Source organism: Dipodomys ordii, unplaced genomic scaffold (assembly GCF_000151885.1).
Source record: "Dipodomys ordii isolate 6190 unplaced genomic scaffold, Dord_2.0 Scaffold76, whole genome shotgun sequence".
Classification (NCBI taxonomy): Eukaryota; Metazoa; Chordata; class Mammalia; order Rodentia; family Heteromyidae; genus Dipodomys; species Dipodomys ordii.
Genome location: NW_012267292.1, coordinates 2,095,274 through 2,116,811, shown reverse-complemented (window position 1 = coordinate 2,116,811; position 21,538 = coordinate 2,095,274). Strand labels below are relative to the sequence as shown.

At 40.2% G+C, this 21,538-nt stretch overlaps 1 protein-coding gene across 2 annotated transcripts in view; it reads right to left on the bottom strand.

Annotated features, from left to right (window-relative positions):
• Grb10 (growth factor receptor-bound protein 10) overlaps positions 1-21,538 on the bottom strand; it is a 129,188-nt gene that overhangs the window by 71,933 nt on the left and 35,717 nt on the right. For both annotated transcript variants that reach the window (XM_013024480.1, XM_013024481.1), the window contains exon 2: positions 11,962-12,049. The gene's annotated coding sequence lies outside the window, so the exon portion shown is untranslated. The remainder of the gene's footprint in view (positions 1-11,961; positions 12,050-21,538) is intronic.

Genomic DNA, 21,538 nt, shown 5'->3' with positions numbered 1-21,538 from the left:
TATATATATATATATATATGAGTAAAAAATAAAGATGGTGAGGGAGGTAAGAAATCATGACCAATTAAGAGATGATAACATCATGTCACTGGACAGTTCAGAAACATGACTAGCACGTATTTGGTGTGGCATGAGCCTGTTTCATATTCCGTAAGGCAACTCAAGAGATTCTCCTTGATTTTTTTTTTTTTTTTTTGCATCTTGACCCTAATAGAAGGAATTAATCTTTGTTGGGAAGCACCAAGAAAAATCAAAACTACCATCAGCATTGATAGCAAACCCCAAAGGCTATATTCACTACTATTTAGAATTTTGTTGAGCATTTCAGGAACAAACAAACAAAAAGAACGTGTATCATTAGCCAATGGTACTGTTTGGAATGGAAATGATAATTATGAAAACAAAAGTTACTTATCTACATATACATAAACACAGCATGGACAAAATATTGAAGCTACTTTCACGACAGAGGAACAGTTGAGGGGGTGCTTTGAGGATCAAGATGAAAGCTTGGATCAAATGCTAGATCAGGAGGACTCATGGTTTCTTAGCTGACTCGTTTGCCTTCCATGATCATGCCTTTTCTCAAAATGGACAGCATGGCTAGAAGGGAAGGGCTCTGTTAACTGGTTTTTGTCTTTGCTTGCCCGGAATTATCAGAATGTCTCACTTGCAGGGAGAGGAGCTTTCTGGAACCCACCTGTCTATCTATGGTACATGAGCTCAAGAAGTATTTAGACAAACATCTATGAAATATGACCCCAGAAAGCCACTGTAGTGGAACCTTCAAAATAAGTAAGACAAAGTTAGTATCCACAGCAAATGTATTAGCTTGGGAGAAAGAGGAAAATATGATACATAAGATAACTCTAGTAGGATCAGCTTATGCTACAGGCATGTGCCTGGTGGCTCTCCTAAAATGGTCTCAAATCCTAATGGATTTGATCCAAGCTGGATGCGCTTGGCTTTGATTACCATTCCGCCATGGAGTGAGCATTCTCTGGATGTTCCAGTCAAGTTACAGAACTCTCAAGCTCTCATGAATTAATAAGAAAATATAAGATATGAAGAGGGTTTTAAAAACAGACCACATTATCACCACTGTCATCATTTTTTTCAATAATTACTCAGGGTGGTATAAATACATGCAGGCTCTAAGAGATCTAAATTAGGTCCCTAACTTGTCCATAGGCATATAGAGTCACTGGAATAACCAGAAAAATGGGTAACCTGAAAGCCTAGAGGCCACATCCTCTAGTATCTGGTGACACTCAAAATGGATTCTTGAAGGTCAAACACAAATGAAACACACACAGCTTATTTTCTTTATCTCACCTCATCTGGTAGTTGGAACGTTTCTTCTTTTTCTTTCTTCCACTTTGGTACACCTGCTCTCCAACAAAGTATGGTGACTCTGAAATACATTCTCTATTCTATAGCTACACAGTGACCAAAGGTAACACACTGCTACAATGTAAAATGGCATGTTAATAACTGAGATCTTCCCTTAAAGAAAACCAAGAAAAGACAAGTAAGAGATGAAAGCCAAAAAAAAAAACGAGCTGTAATAGACAGGACCCTCTTACAACAGGGCCTGGAAGACATTCTTGAGTCAGACACTGCTTCAGCGCCACCAGGCACATTTTGTTGGGTTTTTGACTCTTAATATTCCTGGTGTTCTTCTCAATCCACCACAGAAGTCAGCCCTGGGAAGCTCATACATTTCTATCCTCCAGAAGGAAAAAAGGTCATGATGAATACTCAAGAGGGAGGCTAAGGGCACAGAAAACGAAGGGAATGGGACAGAAGTGTCAGAGGCCGAGGAGGCCATACCTGTGCTTAACGAGGATGCAGATCACTGGGCCTGAGCAAAAACGACGGAAGACCAGCGCAGTCACAGTCTCCACAGAAGTGAGGATGAGCAGAGCAACACAGCTTCTCTACTAGAAACCCTGCCGTCCAAGTATGAGGATACCAACTGCTAAGAATACGATAGGGCTGGGGGTTGATCTGACTCAAGAGTGCCTGGAGTGGTGACAGGACATGCTAGAAATGCCATCGGGCTCCCTGCCAACCTCCACTACTCAGTAGTTGAGTGACCTCAGCTGAGTTATCTTCCATTTTTCATCCTGTACCAGCCCAAACTGAGCTCAGTGACATCCCCACGGGATGATAAAGACGTGGTGTCCATCTTCCCCCCTGCCTACTAGCTCCTGTAGACCACCAAAAGCTCCTCTCTAGGGATATAGACTCAGAACCTCCCACAATACCTCCTACTTGAAAAATTCTGTAGCTTGTTGCATTTGCTACCACAGCACTGTCATTTATGTCACAGAATCACTGAGAAATTAAGAGCTGAAAACACAAATTCTCACCAAGATGACTGCCATGAGAGCAGGTAGATCTAGAATCTATGAGAAGGGAAAGCTGTACTTACAGCTTCCCCCCCTTCAGCTCAATCCTCCTGCCTTTCAAAGTCCAGAGGATTCCAAGAGCTTACCCACATGCTTCCCAGGGATTGTAGGGACCCATTCTGGCACATCACCATCACCCGGTATTTATACTCAATGCCAGCCCTAAGTATAGCTTTTCTTCAGTATCTGCTCCTTCTATCTTGACTTCCACAGGTTCTTAGATAAATCAGTTATGGAAAACACTGAAGTGAACTTCCTAAAATCCTCAATTCTGTATTCTTCACCCATTCCATTTTCTTTTTCTACCCTCCTTTCCTCTCATCTGTCCCTCTACTGTTTCTTTCCTCCCAGTGCTGAGAATTGAACTCACAGATTCGAGGATAATAAAAAATAGGTCCACAGCTGAGCAACTTTCCAGTCACTTATAGATCTTTGGTGCTACTTGCTCCTGGATGGAGTAATTGCTATCAAAATTATACGTCATTGATAAAACATACTGGCTTGTGCCAAAACTTTGGGGGTATACATTATCTTGAACCAGCAAATTTGCTACATGAAAAAGTTAACACTTTCAAAGCACTAAAATTTGCTTATATTTTCCTCCATATATATACTTATAACTATCTATCTATCTATCTATCTATCTATCTATCTATCTATCTATCTACCTACCTATCTATCTATCAAATGTACATACACTTCACTTCTTTCTTAATCAGGGCCAATGAATACAGAGTAACACTAAAAAGACTTCTGTCCTTTGTCTGAGCAAAAATAATGTCACTGGGCTTGGTGAGCTGCCATCTTTGATTCCAGGGAAGTGGACCCCTCTGATGGATTGTGAGTGCCAACGGACCATTTTCTCGACCTGTTTCCCTCCTGTACCATGGTACTGCCAACGCCAAACCTTACTGACATGAACTTACAGGATTCCTAGGACCTTTGCTCCTTTCTATTTGCTACAGGTTTAGACAGTACATAGCCCAAGTTTGGCACTGTTCTTAAAAATAAAACCCAGAATAATAATTAGAATTTGCTTGTTTTCATTATGAAATTACCACATGTTTATACAAAATTATTTATCTGTCTGATTTTCAGTACTAGGAATCAAACCTGAGACCTCATACATGCTAGGCAAGTGCTCTACCACTGGTCTACACTCTCACATTTGAAGATGTATAAATTTACAGGGTGCATAAAAAATGTTTATAATCACCTCACCTGGAATTAAACATCATTACATTAAAAATACTTTTTTTTTCAAAAAAGGACATTATCATGGATTATTGTGACAGTTACCATTTTTTCATTTAAATGGAACTGAGGCTAGAGCTCAGAGCCTTTGCCCTTGCTTAGTATATGAGGCCCTGGGTTTGAACCCAAGTACTAGGGTGGGGGGTAGAGAATGTGGGGTGCTGAACATTGTGGGGGACAATCTCCAAAAATAATACTCCATTTTGTTACACTTCCTGGCAAGAATGACCTCAGATAAAGGGCCCGCTGCGGCAGACGTGGTGCAAGGTACATCACGGACACCACTTTCCAGTTCTTACTTTAAAGAGTGAGCAAATAGGCTCAGCTACCCAGGAGAGTAGCTTCATCTAGACATATCCTCCTTGTGGGCTCTCTGCTTCCTGGGCTTCTTCAGAATCACTCTATGACTTTTGCATATGGACTTTAACCTCTTTATTTGGCAACTTGGAGGTCTTTGTTCAGGTAGGAGTTACAGCCAAAAGGCTGAACTTTGATTGTGGATAGTAATTACAATCAGAAAGAACTTGTTAAAATGAGAAAAGCCAAATCTCTAGCATTCACAGTTCTCTGAAACATCAAATCTCAAAACACAGTATCACAGAAGAAACAGCCCTACTACAGGATCCAACAATTCTACTCCTAGGCACATGTCTTTAGGACTTAAAGACTCAGACAACTGTACACCAATGTTCATAACAGCATTAATTAGTCATGATAGCCAACACAGGTAAGAAACCCAAGTGTCAATGTAGAGAAGAGTAGATAAACAAAATGTGGAATATCATGCAATAGAAAATTGTTCAACAATCAAGATATGAAATTCTGATTTACGCTAGTATTAGAGGTACCTTAAAAATATAATGGTAAAGGGAAAAAGTCACTTACAATAGGTACCTTAAAATATAATGGTAAAGGGAAAAAGTCCCTTACAATAGGACAGATATTGTATGAGTCCACTTAGATGAATTATCTAGAATACGCAAATACACAGGAACATCAAATAGATGTTAGTTAGGGAGAATGGGGATTGATTGCTTAATTAGTATGGAGTCTCTGTTTAGGGTGCTAGGAAAGTTTTAGAAAAAGATAGTGAAGATGGTTTCACAATACTTCTAAATGGTTAGAATGGTAAATTTTGTTTTTATATATTTTAGCACAACTAAGAAATACTTCTAAGAAATTATTCAAAGTAATTTCAGCTATTACAAAACCCACCTACTTTTCAAAGGAAAAAATGCATCCTTTCCCTCAGGGTGCTGCTAAGAAATGTATGAAGCATTTTTAGCAACTGTCACACAAAAATAAGCAGCTTATGTTAGGAATGAGGTAATAAAACAAGAGCAATAAATCCTCTTTACCAGATAGAAGTAACAGGTCAAGGAAAGTCACAGTTAATCTTTTATTCTAAACATCAGGTCTCTTGCAAGGAACTAGGCAACCCTGGTCAAACACACCATGCAAATCTAAGGTATCTGATTATGAATATCTCATTATGTGTTGAAAATGAAAGAATCAAGAAAGGATAGCTTTGTATCTTGGTCAAATTTGGTCATGCGTCTCACAGCATCCTATTAAAAGGAATCCTGCATGTTGAGGCCGAAGGATGGGAGGAGAAGGGGGCAATAGTCCCAGGAATGCCCTGGCAAGTACACCACAGGCTCGTGCTGGCTCCTCCAAGCTCTGCTCTACGCTGGCCTGGGAGACCAGCTGACCCAGTCCAGGGAGGGAAAGGCCTTTGTGCAGCACTGCCAGAGAGCTGCACACCCCAGGTCCACTCATCACAGACTCCCAGGGCTGTGTGTGTGCCAAGAGGGAAGATGAACACTGCACTTGGACACACTTGAAAGAGGGACTGTGCCCTTCTGTTCCCTGAACCAGACCTCGGAGCGTCGGCTTCCTTGATTTCCAGCTCAGTTGGTTTCCTTATTTTTCAGTGAAATGAGTGTCCAGAATCAAGTAAGAACATATCATGCTCCCCCGCCACACACCCCGGGGGCGGGGGGGGGGTGGAAGCCTGTTCATTCTCTTTGCTAGTTTTTCTATTTGACATTTTCTTATTTATAGGATTTATAGGATTTAAAAAAAATAAATAAACACAGGACAGCAAAGTTTGGCCTGTTACAGGCCTTGGAATTCTTTGCCAGCTCGTTTGCCATTTAGTGTTTAAATATTGTATACAAATGTGTACTTGTTTAGACACAGAGGTTTTCCTTTACAGTTGTGTTGTGTCTTATTTAAGAAATGTTGTCTTCGCTTGAGAACTTGAAGATTCTCACTCGTCTTTCTTGTTATTTAAAGAAGGTATTTCCCCCCTCACTTTATTTAACTGGCCTGAACTAGACTACTGGGTAGAGCCCACAGTAGGGTCCTGGTCACCCAGGCTCCTCTGTCATTTCTATCCATGACTTGGTCTCTGTGTTGTTGTGGATATCCACTCTGGCAACTGGTTTATCTCCCCCATTTAAATGAGCCATGTACTTTTCTCTGTGACGCCCCTGAAGCCTTACTGTCTGATAGTGTAAATCACTACTCCACACATCTTATGGTACATGTTTAATCTGACTGCTACTGAGTTTCGTGCTTCCTTGTTCAGGTTAGGAAACACTGGCCAAGTCGCAGTGAAACTCTTACTGAGAATTTGGCTTTCCCTGCAATTAAGCTAAAGATAAAGTTGGGTGGATATGATACTCTTCACTCTACTCTATCTTCTGACCTATGTTCTAACTATTCCTTCGGGGCTTATTTTGTATAGCAACATCCTATATTTGGTAATCTTGTGGACTTCTCTCCTAAATATCTTATCATTTTTGATACTGTTGTAAGTGGAATTTTGCTTCCACATTACATTTGGTGATTGTTCCAATTGAAATACAAAATATCACCACCACCACCACCACACTACTACTACTACTACTACTCCCTATTTTGTGAATCAGTCTTGATATATAACCAGGGCTAGCCTTGAACTCTCAAATCCTTCTGCACTAACCTCTTGAGTGCTAGAATTACAGACATAAGCCACCATGGCCAGTCTATAACTTTTATACATTGATTTCATGTATTATTTGCCATCTCATAAAGGTTGGCATTACACTTGGAATCATGTTTGCCAACAATTTGCCTTTGCCTGTGTACATTTTCTCTTTGAATAATCACACTATTTGCAATTAGACACAGATTTCATTTCTTCCTTTCCAATGTTTGTTTTTGTTTCTTTATTTGCTTACTTTAAATATACTGGCTAAGACTTCCAGTGACAACAGACATCCTTGTCTGACTCTGGTTTTTCCTGGGCATGACTAATGTTTCCCCACTATATATGATGTATGCTGCAGGCATTGGGCAAATTAATTTTAACATTCTAAGTCTCTTTATTCCCTACATGTTAGGTAATAGAGTTTTGTTATTATTGTCGCTGTTTGTTTTATACTACAATGAGTAAGAAAGTGAATCAAACACTTTTCATATATACTGTTTTTTAAAATATTTTAATATGTTTAATTGTTCTACTTATGATGATAGTCAACCTTTACATTAATTGTAATAAACAGAACTTGTAACCTTTATTTTATGTTTTATTAAAGATAAACTGCTGAATTTGATTTATTGGTGTGTTACTTTGTTATGGTGATTTTCACAAAAGATCAGCTTTGGTTTTTGTCCCTGACAATTGATAGTCTCATTATTTCAGTAATTTCTTATTTTAATTTTTGTAATTCCTTCCTTCTGCATGGCTTAGACTTATTCAATTTACTTTTTCTAATTTCAATTTTTCTCTTTTTGAGGCTTAGAAGTTTAGTCTAAAACAACCCCCTTAGGAATACTACGCAGCTTTCTAGTATTAATATCTTCCTTTTCCTTCAGGTCTAAATGACTGGTGTTTCCACTGTGATTTTCCTCTTTAACCCATGGGTGAAATAAGGATGTACTCTGAAGTGTGAATAAACATGTTTATGTTTTGAACATTTTGTGTTCATGTCTTATTTAATCACACTAGGTCAAAGAACGTGGCTTGCATGAAACAGATTGCTTAAATTTTCAGTGCAACTTCCCATATATGGTCAACTTTTCAAAAAGTCACACATGTTTAGGCAAGAATCTAGAGTCTGTCTGTTGGAGCAGGGGTCTACGCAGATCTATAATGTAAACCTATTAATATTGTCCTAAGCGTGTCTGGAATTACTAACCCTACTATCTTGATGTAGTTTCTGCTTGATTATGTTTTTTTCTTTTACATGATCCTTTTTCTTTCTGTACTTGCAACTGAATTTAAAAAAGAATTCCCTTGTATGTTTCCTCCCTGTTAGGTTAGACACTATAGAGGGTAAGTTGTTCTTTTAGCAATTACAGTCAATATTTCAGTTGCATCTTATGTATTTTAAAACATATAATTAAATAGTCCTTTCCTCTAAGTGATTTTCAGTTTTTCCATAATTTACCTTGAATCTACTTGAGGTTTAGTCACTCACTGGGTATCCTACACTCCCAGAAGACACACACATTTCCAGTATCTGATGATACAGAATTACATCGTTTCTATTACATTCACTATTCTTTGCATAGCACGTTTCCCTCAATATTGACATTTTTTTCCACCACTTTCAATTATTTTTATTCATTCATTCGGTGTTGAGGGTTGAACCTTGAGCCTATAGCTTGCCAGGAAAACACTCTACCACTAGGCTACACCCTCAGTTCTAAATCACCCCTTTTAGTAAAACTTGCAGGTAATATATTTTCTTTGTTTAAAAAAATAGCAAGGCTAGAAGCATGGCTCCAGTGGTAAAGCACCAGGTCTAAGAAAGCTAAGCAAGGGAGCTTCCCCTCCAGCCTTTCCTCCTCTGAAGCCTGGGACCCTTGGTGCATCGCTGCCCCTATTTTCTAGTGTCTCTACCTCTGTGCCATTGTGAAGTGACTCTCTTAGAACTGGTTTCCAGATATTTAACCCACTTAAATGGAAACTAACTTTTTAAAAAATGTCAATAAACTACATGTTTCATTTCCCAAATTCCCAGTGTACTTGTTTTTATATCCAGCTAGTCTTACTTTGCTCCCTCTAGTTGTGTTTCCTTTGTGTCTCACCTAGGATTATATACATTATGCTTTTGTTAATTTGAGCACTGTATTTCAAAGCCTTCATCAGACTCACATGTTTGCATATAGTCTAAATAGCTGGATCTTCTATATGAGATTGCTTACTGTGCTTTGGAATGTTAATTTGTAGACTGATTTGGGGTGGGCTGTTTTGTCTGTCTTTTCTGCCATCTTCTCTGCCTACTCTTCCCCATGGGGTAGTCTAGTCAAGCCAGGCTGTTTATGGCCTCATGGGAAGTTAAGAGCTAGAGTAAGAGTCACACTGCTATGCTGTTCAGCTCTGCTTGTAAAGCTGTGCCTTGTTCAGTATAGTAGTGTTCTTTAGCGTCTTCTGAGAGCAGGGGAAGCCTAGTCAAATCCTGACTTGATGAAATGGACCTGGTTCTTGCCTAGCTCTCCCATCATGGACAGAGGGCGGGGTCTCATCCCACTGCTCCCTATTTGCTAAGCTATTTGATACCAGTTGCTGATTGGGGACTAACAATCCTGGAAGGCTTGGGTACTTCTCCTTGCCCTGTAGAAATATTGTTCTAAGCCAGGTTGAGCTTATCCGATGGTGAGTGTCACGGCATGCTTACAAAGTAGGGACACTCCAAACTGCTAGGTGGAAGGTGGGTTCAAGACAGAGACCTGTTCCTTTTTTAAGCCCTGTTGTAGGTGCTGGGACACAAAAGAGGCCCAGCTCGACTTCATGCTGTGTGATTCTTTTTTTTTTTTTTGTGAAGATACTGTACAGAGGGGTTACAATTACATGGGCAGGATAATGTGTACATTTCTTACCAAGCATTGCAGCCTCCTCCTTTTGTTTACCCTTCACATCCCTTCCCAGCCTCCCCCCTCCCCCCAATCCCAATCTTTCTCCTTCCCCCCCTTCCCCATGCTGTGTGATTCTATGCAAAAGTGAGAATCTACTCTCTTCACATGAGTGCATATGAGCGTTGAGCTGGGCAGCTAGGTAATGCCCTGTAAGCAGAGGTAAATGGTGCAGCAGCCCAGACATCCCCACCCTCCTCACATGTTCTGGCCCACAAATCCCTGTTCACAATACTACTTTAGTTAGGTCTACCATCTGTGGAATATCTGTGTTTAATGTAAAAGATACAAAAAAATGTAAGAGATGAACCATGGAAAATTCTATGTGTAATTCTTTCTAATTTTCTGATGAGAGAATGTGGGATTCTACACAAACAGTATAGCAAGTTCTAGATTCCATCAGTTTCTAGAAGTCATCTCTGTAAGCAACATAAAATGACAAGCTGAAATTGTCCCAAGTTTTAGCCAGAGCCAGTCCTTACAAATTAATACTCGTTATCTTAAATCATCTCATTTTTGAAGAGAAACTTTGAAATCATGCTTGCCACAGAAAAATTTTAAATGGTTTCATGAAGCTAATTTTTTTTTTGTTTTACAACAACAATACAAGGAGAAAGGGTGAGGGAGGGAAGCTGAACTCAGGGTCTTACCACTCAGGGTTTTGCTAGGCTGTCACTCTACCAATTGAGACATGCCTCCAGCTTGGTATTTTGGGGGACCTGTGCTCTTTGCCTTTCTTGTTCATGGCTGATGTTCTACAACTTGAGCCATATGTCAAGCTGGTCAAATGATGATGAAGCCTCACCAACCTTTCTGCTCTGATTGGCTCTGAACTTTGATCCTCTAGATACTCAAACTGAGTATCTAAAACTATATGCATGAGCTAACCAGTGTCTGGCGTGAATCTTCTACTTCTTGAAAAAGTGTTTATTTGATTTCATGTTGATCACAACTTTACTTTGCTATCATTTTCCTTCTCATTGAGCAACTTAGAAACTGGCCATTCCAATTTCAACCAGCATTGAACCTGGACTTGTGTGTGTCTATATTTCTTTTATCATGTCATAATCATACTCTACCAAGGTTTCTATTTGCTATATCAACTTTACTAAGCAACTTCAGTGCTTACTTAGTACCTTTTCTTTCTTCCCCATAGAACATAAGGTATTAAAAAAGGAAGAAAAAAATAACAAGAATATATACATGTAAAACCAACATGACTAATAACATTAATAATAATAATAATATTAAAGATGAGGCTAGCACCAGTGGTATATGCCTATACTAGATATTCAGGAAGCTGAGATTTGGATGATTGTAGTCTGAAGCTAGCTAGGGCAGAAAAGACATTAACATTCCTTTTCCAGTTAACCAGAAAAATGTCAGACTGGAGGCATAGCTCAAGTGGTAGAGCACCAGTGGTGAGCGAAAAAGCTGAGAGTGCAAGGCCCTGAGTTCTCACCCCATTATAAACACATACACACAGAGCCAAGATGAAGACGATTCCAACGTGGAGAAAGAGCCCTCAGTAAATAACATCAAGTAACCAAGTCAAATCCCAGATAATGCAAATAAAACAGATTTAAACATTTGGCTCACTGAAGTCTGTGGAAAAGCAATACAAAAACCCTACCCCATTATATATATATGTTTCCCCCCTCTCCCCCGCCCCGCCCCTCGCCCCGCCATTCCTTTATTAATCATGGGGCTTAAACTCAGAGCCTGGGCATTATCCCCAAGCTCTTTTGTTCAAGGCTAGCACTCTACCACTTTAAGCCACAACTAACTCCATTTCCAGTTTTCTGGTGGTTAATTGGAGAGAAGAGTCTCATGGACATTGCTGCCTGGGCTCGCTTTTAATTGCCTTTCTCAGATCTCCTGAGTGGCTAGGCATGAGCCACCAACACCTGGCTTATATTTTCTGTTCCTTAGTAGGAAAAGAAAATCCATCCACTGTTAGGATATTTCTCTCTTTAGGTTAAGAACAATTCCTTAGAATATAAAGTTGGTCCTTGGTATCCTCAGGTACTACAACCATGGATTTGAAGGAAATCTAAATAAAAAAATACTTGAAAAACGATTGTATCTACACTAAATGTATACAGTTTTTCTTGTCCTTATTTCCTAAATGATGCAATATGACAAGAATTCACATAGCATTTACATTGTATTAGGTATTCTACGTCATTGAGCAAAGATGTACACAGGTTCTATACAAATAGGACATTTTATATAAAGGACTTGGGAGTCCTCAGCTTTCTGTGTCCCAGGGGATCCTAGGACTCTATCAAAACCATGGATGCTCCCGCAGGATACCAAGAATAAAATAAAGTCAGCTTTGTTCCAATTGTATAGATTTGGACTGTAGTCCATGTTCATTCCTTACCTGGATGACGTGCTAGGTGGTGAAATTTTGCCGGGATCCTAGGCCCTGCTGTGTCTTTTGGGTGAGAAGGTGTCTGGCCCACTTTGTCCTACAAGAAGAACAACAAAGTCATGAGAGACATTTCTAATTCTTCCATTCTTCTTTGATTGCTTTTTTCTTTCCTGTTTATTTCCTTTTTTTCCATTTTAAATGAGAATTAACAATCTGCCATGAAAGGGAAGCTAATCAACAAAAGGTGTAACCTGTTGGCAAAAGAGTTAGAAGAAACACTACCCTTGCTTTCCTGACTAAGATGCTTTTCCCTAAACAGCAATTCAGAACGAATGATTCTCACCTGTTCCATTTAGGCAATGGATTTCAGTCATTAACACTGTACAACGCACATGCACTTCTGTAACAACTATGGATCATCAGCCTACCTTCTACTCAGACAAAAACACTGAGATAATGTTCCATAAACGGCTCTCTCCACCAAGGATGGGGAGCATAGGACATGTTTCCCACATCCGAGTGAGGACAAAATTTTAGACCATATCAGGACCCGAAGACCATAATTCTAGAGAAACATCTTTACAGAACAATGGAGCTAATGAAAAATATGGTAAAGTTAAGGGGAAAGTGCCCCCTGTATTTATATCCTTGGGGGGGGGAGGCAACTCATGATGAGAAGTCATGATGGCTTCCTCTTATAGATTTTTGAAATCTATGACAGTTTTATAATGCTTGGATCACCTCTGTAATTAGAAAGGTTTGTGAATTGTGCCCAAATTATAAAAAAGGGCATTACCATCGACTATTAACTATCGATATATATGGATAGACAGATTTGAAAGACAGGAAAATATCTTTCAAATCTATCAAAATTCAAATTGTGTTTTCGAGCAAGTGCTCATTGTCTTTTCACCATTGATGTAATGAAAACTTCACTAAGTAGCACTATCATCGTGTAGTGTGGATCATCCATAGTAGCCACCATCAGCCTCAGCCCTATTCCTCTGTATCGGGGCAGCACAGGCATCTTCCTCTCCTACTGTCAGGAACTGGCTGGCCTTCCATAATACTGGGCTCCATAGCAAAAATATATTTTAAAATTGTCACCTATAGTTGCACTTCAGGAGACTGTGAGCCCAAATAAAACTCTTTTCAAGTTGAAAGAGGCACCAGAAGATGGAAAGACTTCTCAAGCTCATGAATTGACAGAATATATACTGTGAAATGGCAAAATTGAAAGCCGTCTACAATGAAATAAAGAAGTCCTCCATCAAAACCCCCATGTTGCTGGGCACCAGTGGCTCACGCCTGTAATCCTAGCTACTCAGGAGACTGAGATCTGAGGATTGAGGATCAAAGCCAGACCAGGCAGGAAAGTCCATGAGACTCTTATCTCCAACAAACCACTCAAAAACTGGAAGTGGCACTGTGGCTCAAGTGGTAGAGTACTTGCCTTGAGCCAAAGAGCACAGGGACAGCGCTCAGGCCCAGAGTTCAAGCCTCACAATGGACCAAAAAAAAAAAAAAAAACCCAAAAAACAAAAACCCCAATGTCTTACTACATAGAAATAGAAAAATCCATCCAAAAATTTATGTGGAAGTATAAAAGAGTCCTGCCCCGCACCACCCCCAAAAAAACTTGAGTAAAATAAGCAATGCTAGAAGTACAATAATACCTGACTCCAAATTATACCATAAACCATAAATAGAACCATAGTAACAAAAGCAGCATGGTACAGGCACAATAAAAGAAGACATATGCACAATAGAGCAGAATAGAAGATCCAGAGATGAACTTATACACTCTAGCCATGTGGTTTTTTTACACAGAAGCTAAAAATATACATTAGAGAAAAATGAAATGCACTGGGAAAACTAGATATCCACATGTAGAAAACTGAAACCAGATCTCTGTCTCTCACCCTGCCCCAAAATAAATTCCAATTATGGAAGACCATAATGTAAGATCTGAAAATTAGAAACTACTATAGGAACACATAGGGAAAATTCTAGATGTAGGCATAGACTGTTATTTTCTGAATAGGACTTTTAACTGCTCAGGAAATAAGAATCAAGAATTACAAATGTGATTGTATCAAATTAAAAGCTTCTGCACAAGAAATTGAACAACTACCACAAGGAAGAGAACCCACAGAATGATTGAAATTAACTTTACAAGCTATTCACTGGACAAAGAATTAGTATCCAGAGTGTAGAAACTAAAAAATAAAATAAAAAAAGAAAAACCTTAAACATCAGAAGAGCAATTAGTCCAATTAATAAATGGGCAAACAAAATTGATTAAAAAAGAAGTACAAATGGCTAATAGAGAACATGAGGAAATGTTCAACACTCAAAAGGAGAGGATGAGAAGTAGGAGGAGGAGGACAAAGATGAGGAAAAAGGGGAAGAATGATTATATTAGGGTGTCTACTGGAGAAAGGTAGACAAAGGAGAGGGCAATGGAGTGAATATGATCAAAGGACACATATGTATGAAAAGTAGCATTATGAAACATGAAACCCAATTAACATCATTAAAGACAGGGAAGGAGAGTGGCTAATAATATATGTGTGTGTGTGTGTGTGTGTGTATATATATATATATATATATATATATATGATGAACTTCATCAAAGAACATTATATGCTTACACTTAAATATTAAAATAAAACCATATGCATAATTAATTTATGCTAATGAATTAAAACTGCTTTTCCTTACAATTTGGCCAGGCTGAGGCACTTGGTATTTTGTTATGAACAACAGAAAACAGATTACTATAAGTGCTGTCATATCTCCTTGGCAGTTGACTTCCTGTAGTAGCAGGCTGCTCACAGGGCCTGAGTAAGACCAACAATATGAATGGGATGAGTGATACCAGTGGGGAGGAATTACACTGGCCCAGTGTTCTTAAATGTCTCCAAATTACTCTAGGATATCTTTGTTTACACTTCCTGTTTGAACTGGATTTGAACCCGTGACTAAATACACCTGCTATTCCACTAGATTCTCTGAGCAAATCTCAGTAGTGCATCTTAAAAGTAAAGCTTGGTTTGGGGATGTAGCTCAGTGGTACAATACTTTCTTAGCATGCACAAGGAAGGGGGTTCTATCCTAAGAACTTCAAATAAAATAAAGGGCTTTGAAGACAAACTAAGGATGACCTGCTTGTGTGCTGGCAAGAGCCAACATGTCTACCATGCTAGCTCTGCCAGGCTGGGTTATTGTTACACAGACAGAACATACACGTATAACACAAAGGAAGGTCAGGTATCTTCACATCCACCATTACCAGTAGATCAAGGCTATCTGGGGATTAGCACAATGGCAGCCTGGCTGCATGGCCCTAGAGTTCTTCCAACCTAATTGACCAAATGGACCAGGAAACTCAAAAAAGTGTCCTGGTCTCCTCTTTGGTCAGAGTAACAGGGTGCTTTACTGCTCAAATGAGAAGCATGTGGCTCCTCTGCCCACAGGCTTATGTTCACATGTGAAATGTAGAGTCCTGGGCACCAATTATGAGTGAACAATTATGGTCTGCTCCATGCTAAGCTTCTGGGACATGCACAAGGGAAGAGGCAGAGCAGCAGCCCCAAAGCGTCCAGAAGGGCCCCCTAATCACCTGTAAGAAAAGCAAAGTCATAGTCATAGCTTCCTCCAGGAGACCTGGAGAAAACCAAACTAAAGAAGGTTCTATGGAATGGGAGAGATTTTTGACCACTCTGTGTGTGTGTGTGTGTGTGTGTGTGTGTATGTCTTTCTGCCTAATCCTCTTAAAACATATAGGTTTGCTTTTGTTTCTTAATCATAGACTGAATACTTGACAATTATGAAAATTTAAAGGAAAATATGAAGGAAGGCATTGAAAAACAAGCTCCATCTTCTCTCTAGAGAGATCACACTATCAGTTTTCTGTATATTTTTTCAGAAAAACCAAAACCAATGCATCACTATGTGTGTGTGAGTATGTGTGTGCAAAATGTCTTTATAGAGTGTATGTGTGGTATACTGAACCACATAGTTGTCACAAATTATCCTGTTTCAAGGGGTAGTCTAATCATATTCCATATTTTATTGTACTTTAATGCAGGTAGCTGAGATGTTTCATATCAATAAAGGTAATCTCCATTGTCAGAATTCATTCATAGCTCTAGCACACCCCACTGAGTGGATGTTTAGGTGATTTTATTTAGCCAGTATGCTACTGATAAACACAAAGATTGCTACAGATGTTCAAGTGCTGTAAGTTGGCTCTTGAATCTCCCCCAAAGGCTCATGTGTTGGAAGCTTGATCTCCAGCCGGTAGCCCTGGGGAGGTAGTAGTTTCTTTAGGAGACTGGCCTAGTAGAAGGGAGGAACCCGCTTACTTCTGTAATTGTCCTTGTTTTACCAGGCACCATGAGGTGAAATGATCTCTTCTATCATGTACTCCCACTATAATGTCCTGTGCTGCCACAGGCACAAAGCAACAGGCTCAATAATCAAGGGAGGAAACCTCTGAGCCCATGAGCTAAAATAAACCTTTTTTCTTATTACGTTGATGACTTTGGATGGTTTGTCCACATAATGGCTGGCTGGCTAACAAGAGGAGAGAAATTGTTTGGAGGCCATGGTATCTAGGAGGCAAACACAGGGAGACAACCAAGAACCCCTGTGAAGATACTGAAGAAGCAACTGGCTGGTTGAGGAGGGGTTACCTACCTCTACCCCTCAAATTCAGCAGTCTTCCCATCTGGAAGCCTACCCAGTTTCTGTAATTCTATGGCAAATGTTTCCCTACCCAACCTGCTCTTTTACTATTTAAGAGAAATCCTTCCACCCTTCTCTCCTCTCCCTCTCCTTCTCTCTGTCTCTCTCTCTTCCTCCTCTTTCTATATGTACATATCTATCTCTCCATTCTCAAATTATCTGCAATTAACTAAGAAGTCATGCTAAAAATCTTGGTAATTTTTTTATATATTCAAATCTATTCAAGTAGACTCTCTAATACTTTTGGATAACATATCTAACAATCAATTATTTTGTGTGGAAACCTAGAATAGTAGGGATACTAAGGTTGTGTGTAGTTAAAACAAACACTATATACATACTGTCACACTCTTCTTCATCCATTCTATCCTTTCATCAGGAATCAAGGCAAACTAGTTTCCTCACACCGGAAGCTGCTAGGACAGTGATGTTATTTTTCTGGAAATTTTTCTCTTGCCAATTCCAGAGGTAAAGCAGTGACCTCATTTGGCAGTTTTAATATGTACATCTTTAGCACTACAGGTGAATATTTTTCATGAGCTTATTAGTCCTCCATATTCTTTCCTTTGGACCTACCATGGCCAGCTGGACAAGTTTGTGTGGGCTGCAGAGCCTTCTAGTCTAAAGGTCTCTGAGTAACTCACAGCCCAACTCCAGAGCTGAGGTGTGTGGGGGGAGGGGGCTGTACCTGAAGCCTGTGAGCTAGCTGGTGGAAGCATTGAATGATCTCTCGGTGACTGCTGGGAAAGCCTATCTGCAATAGGTACAGGAGCCTGAGTCTTGGTAAGTACTTTTATCAGAAGAAACTGAGTGATGGACCACCCCACTGCACTCTTTCTTGTTGGTTTCTTAGTCTTTCCCATGACGAACTTTTATGTGGTAGCAAACCAAATTTAGTCCTGTTGGTAATGAAGTCCTACTTGCCTGACTTTACATGTCATTGTATATGCTATTCTTAGAAGTCTTGTCAGATTGACCTTTTGCCTTGGGCTCATTTCTTTTTTTCAGTAAAATGGTTTTCAACCCCTATGAAGAAAACTGAAAAACACTCAGTTGTGCTTTATCCTTATCTCCTTTCTAATCTGATGTACTACCTAGACATTTATTCTGATGGATAGTAGAGGAAAAGAAATTACACTGATGTGCCCCACCCTAAGCCAGTCAGCTTTTTGTGACTATTAATGAATACCTGAGATGATAAACTTATACAAAGAGAAAAGGTTTACTCTGACTGCTTTGGAGGTTTCATTACACAACATGCTTCAGCTTTTCTGTTTCTGGACCTCTGGTAGGATTCCAGATGGCAAAACGGGAAGCATATGCTGGAGCAAACCTGCTCACATCATGGTCAGGACACAGAAAGCCTTGGGAGGGAGCTGAGGGCACACAATCCCCTCCAAGAACATATCCCAATGTCCTAAGTATTTCTTCCAGGTCTACATCTTGAAGGCTCACCACCTTCCCAAATCACCACCCTGAAGATGAAGATTTGTAAAAGCTATGAGGGTCTCAGAGAACCTTTCACTTACAAAGTATAGTATCATTTACCACCCAATCCTTCCTTTTGCCTGATTTTATACATATACATATTACACCCCTACACATCTGTGTGTACATATTATGCTCTTATACATCTGTGCATCATTCAGCTATATACCCTTCATCTATACAGCTCTGTCTACCCCTAGGCTGAGCCCCACTCCTCCACCATTTCCATGCACTCAGCCTACCAACATGCTTTGCTAGTGGAACATAGTTCCTCTCTTGCCTCTGTGAACTCCTTGGTCAGAACTTTCTTCCAAGCAAACTTCGGAGCCAAGAATGATTTAGTACAGGTTCAGAATACCTTCATCCATCACTTTGTTACATTTCAGGCAAGGGCAGACTGTGGTGCTAACATGACTGTTAGGTTATACCAACTAGTTTTGTATCATGTACTTTTGGAACAAACCATACAAAGTGAAATGTATCAGGAAGATACGTTAATAAACAGGGCATGGCGGATCATGCCTGAATTCCAGTTACTTGGAAGGTAGAGATAGAAGGATTGAGTCTTCGGTAGGTTGGGGAGGGGGGCATTTAGCAAGACCTCAAACAAATGGGATGTGAGGATGCATACCTGTAATCCTAGTATCTTGGGAGATATAAGGAGGAGGATCACAGTCTGTATCCGGTTGGGGTAAAAATCTCAAGATTCTATCTGACAAATAACTAAAGAGCTGGGGGTCAAGCTTGAGTAGTGGAGCACCTGCTTTGTAAGTGCAAGGCCTTGAGTTCAAACCTCAGTACTACCGAAAGAATGAGGGGTTGGGGAAAGAAGGGAGAGGAGGGAGGGGGAGAGGGAGACAACACCATTTCTAAGAGTGGGTGGGTAGAACTAGCCTCTTCATGGCTCAGATCCCACACAGCTGTGCGCAAAGCCCCATGGGAACAGGCCTGGCAACTGGCACCTGGGTGTTTCCATAGCATACTCAACAATCACCTTCCCTAAGAAACGCCGTTGTAAGTAACAAGCAAACCAGGCTCCATGAATCACTACTTAAAAGACTAGATGCTTGCAAAATAACTTAAAATACCCTTGTATAAACAGCATTGCTAGATTCAACAAATAAAAACCAGGATACTCAGTTAAATGTGAATTTTAGATAAGTAACTAATCATTGAGATTCAGCATCAAAAATTATCTGTGGTTTGTCTGTAATTTCCCTGAGCATTCTCTACTCTTTTTTTTTTTCTGGCAACTCTGCCTCCAGCACTGTTCAAAATGCGACAGGCTTACATGACAAAGTGTAGCAGTAACCATGAAATTTTGGCAAAATGTCTCAATGTGTTTGCAAAAATTCCCAGGTCAGAAAATAAATGTACCTATTTAAGCTGAACAGACAAGAGCTTCAAAAGAGAATTGTGTTCCCTTGAAAAGCCGAGAAGGATTTAACATAGGTTGAATAGCCCTTATCTGAAATGCTTGGAACCATAGCTGTTTCATATTTCAGATTTATTTTTTAGATTTTAAAATACAATACAATCTCTTAGAGATGAGGTCCAAATCTAGTTTGTCTCATATATACTCTATCTACATAGCCTAAAGGTAACTTTATGTAATAATTGTAATTATTTTGTACATGAGAACAACGTTTCATGGTGTGGAATTTTCCACTTGTGGCTGGCTTCATGTTGGTGGTTCAAAAGCTCTGGATTTTTGAATATTTCAGATCTGGGATTTTTGGATCAGGGACACTCGATCAACAGTATGAAAAATTATGGTATTTGCAAAATAAAGTCAATACACAAAAGGGAGCAGGGAAAAGTTAGCCATGGACTGTGGCATTGAAAGGAAACTCCTGCATCCTGGAAGGTCAGGAGCAAATGTCTGTCCACCATTCAGAAGCAAACAATGGCGCCCAGCCAGGAGCAAGGGAATAAACACTGAGGCCAGACTAACAGGTTTGCCATTGTACTAGTCTACTTAGCTTATGTTTGTCTGTGTGTCTGTTTCCTAGCTTCCCCCCACCCCAGTAGGAGAGGACTAGGCAAGAGGACAGGGTGGCCTTGTGATCAGAACTATCAATGCCTCACATGCAGGAAGCTCCCTGGAAAGGGAAGCTGGAATTCTTCTTTGAAAGTCAGGTTAGCAATGAATGCTTTTGAGGCTGTATCCCTTAATTACTGCACTGTCTACCTCTAGGGAAAGGTAGTGCTATGGAAGAGTGTGGTCCCAGAGCTCCTCACTTCCAAGTTATGTGGGTCAGCTCTCTTTTTAATGCTAGACCCTCCCCCTTCAGAAATATATGTGAAAGCCTACTATGGGATCAGGGCAGAAACACTGCTTTCATTAAAGAAAGGAGAAAAAGCCTGATCTCCCTTGGGGAGACTCATTCCCAGCCATGTACTAACTGCGTGATCACATGGAACTGAAACAGAGTTGGGGAGCAGATGGCAAGGACTGAGATGAGGATGGGGTTCTCCTCTACAATGAAACTGCCTAGGCTGCATCCACCAGCTCTCCAGTCCCCAGGCTTCCAGGGGTGACAGCTGAGGAAGGCAGGCAGGCCAGGGAAGGCAAGGACTGGGAAGGGTGCTGAGTTCCCTACTCATCTTTTCCTTCTATAAACCATCTTCTAAAACAGCTCCCCTAGCTTAGACTCCAATCTGCTGGTCTCTCTTGATGGGCTTTCCACCTCCTCTAGTCAACTCCTTTCCTACTCCCCAGGGGTAAACAATCCAGCTCACTGTTGAGGCCCTGGTGTAGAAAAGGAGGAAGTTAATTTTTCTGCAGGGTGTGGGCTGCAGTGGACCCAGTGTTCAGGTGAAAAGCCAGTACAACTGCCCACTGAACATCAAGTGACTGTGATGCCTGGATGACTTCTCAGTTTACCACCAACCTATGATCTTCTGCTCACTGAGATGGCTGGTGCACCTCACAAGAGCTCCATGAACTACAAGGAGATGCTTTCTTAGAATGGACCTACATACTGCAATAGGTTTGGGCTTTTACCATCTCAAATGCAGTTACAATTGAGAAATAATTCTAACTGAAAATCCACTAACCTAGTGAAGATTTCGTCCCAGTGAAGACTATGTGCTGAGGCCATCTGTTTACCTTGTGTCACCTGCATCCTGAAAGGTGGGACTTCATCCTACCATCCGGAGCAACTCCCTTCCTATACCAGATGTCAAGTCCACCTTGTATATGTGGACACATTTGGTTATTAGGTCTGATGTAATTCAACAAATGACTTCTCGACACTTCTATACAACAGGACTTTGGGGCAATGGAGGTCATGGGTGGGGGGATGAGGTCAAGTGTAGGGTGGATGGATGCAGTCATAATATT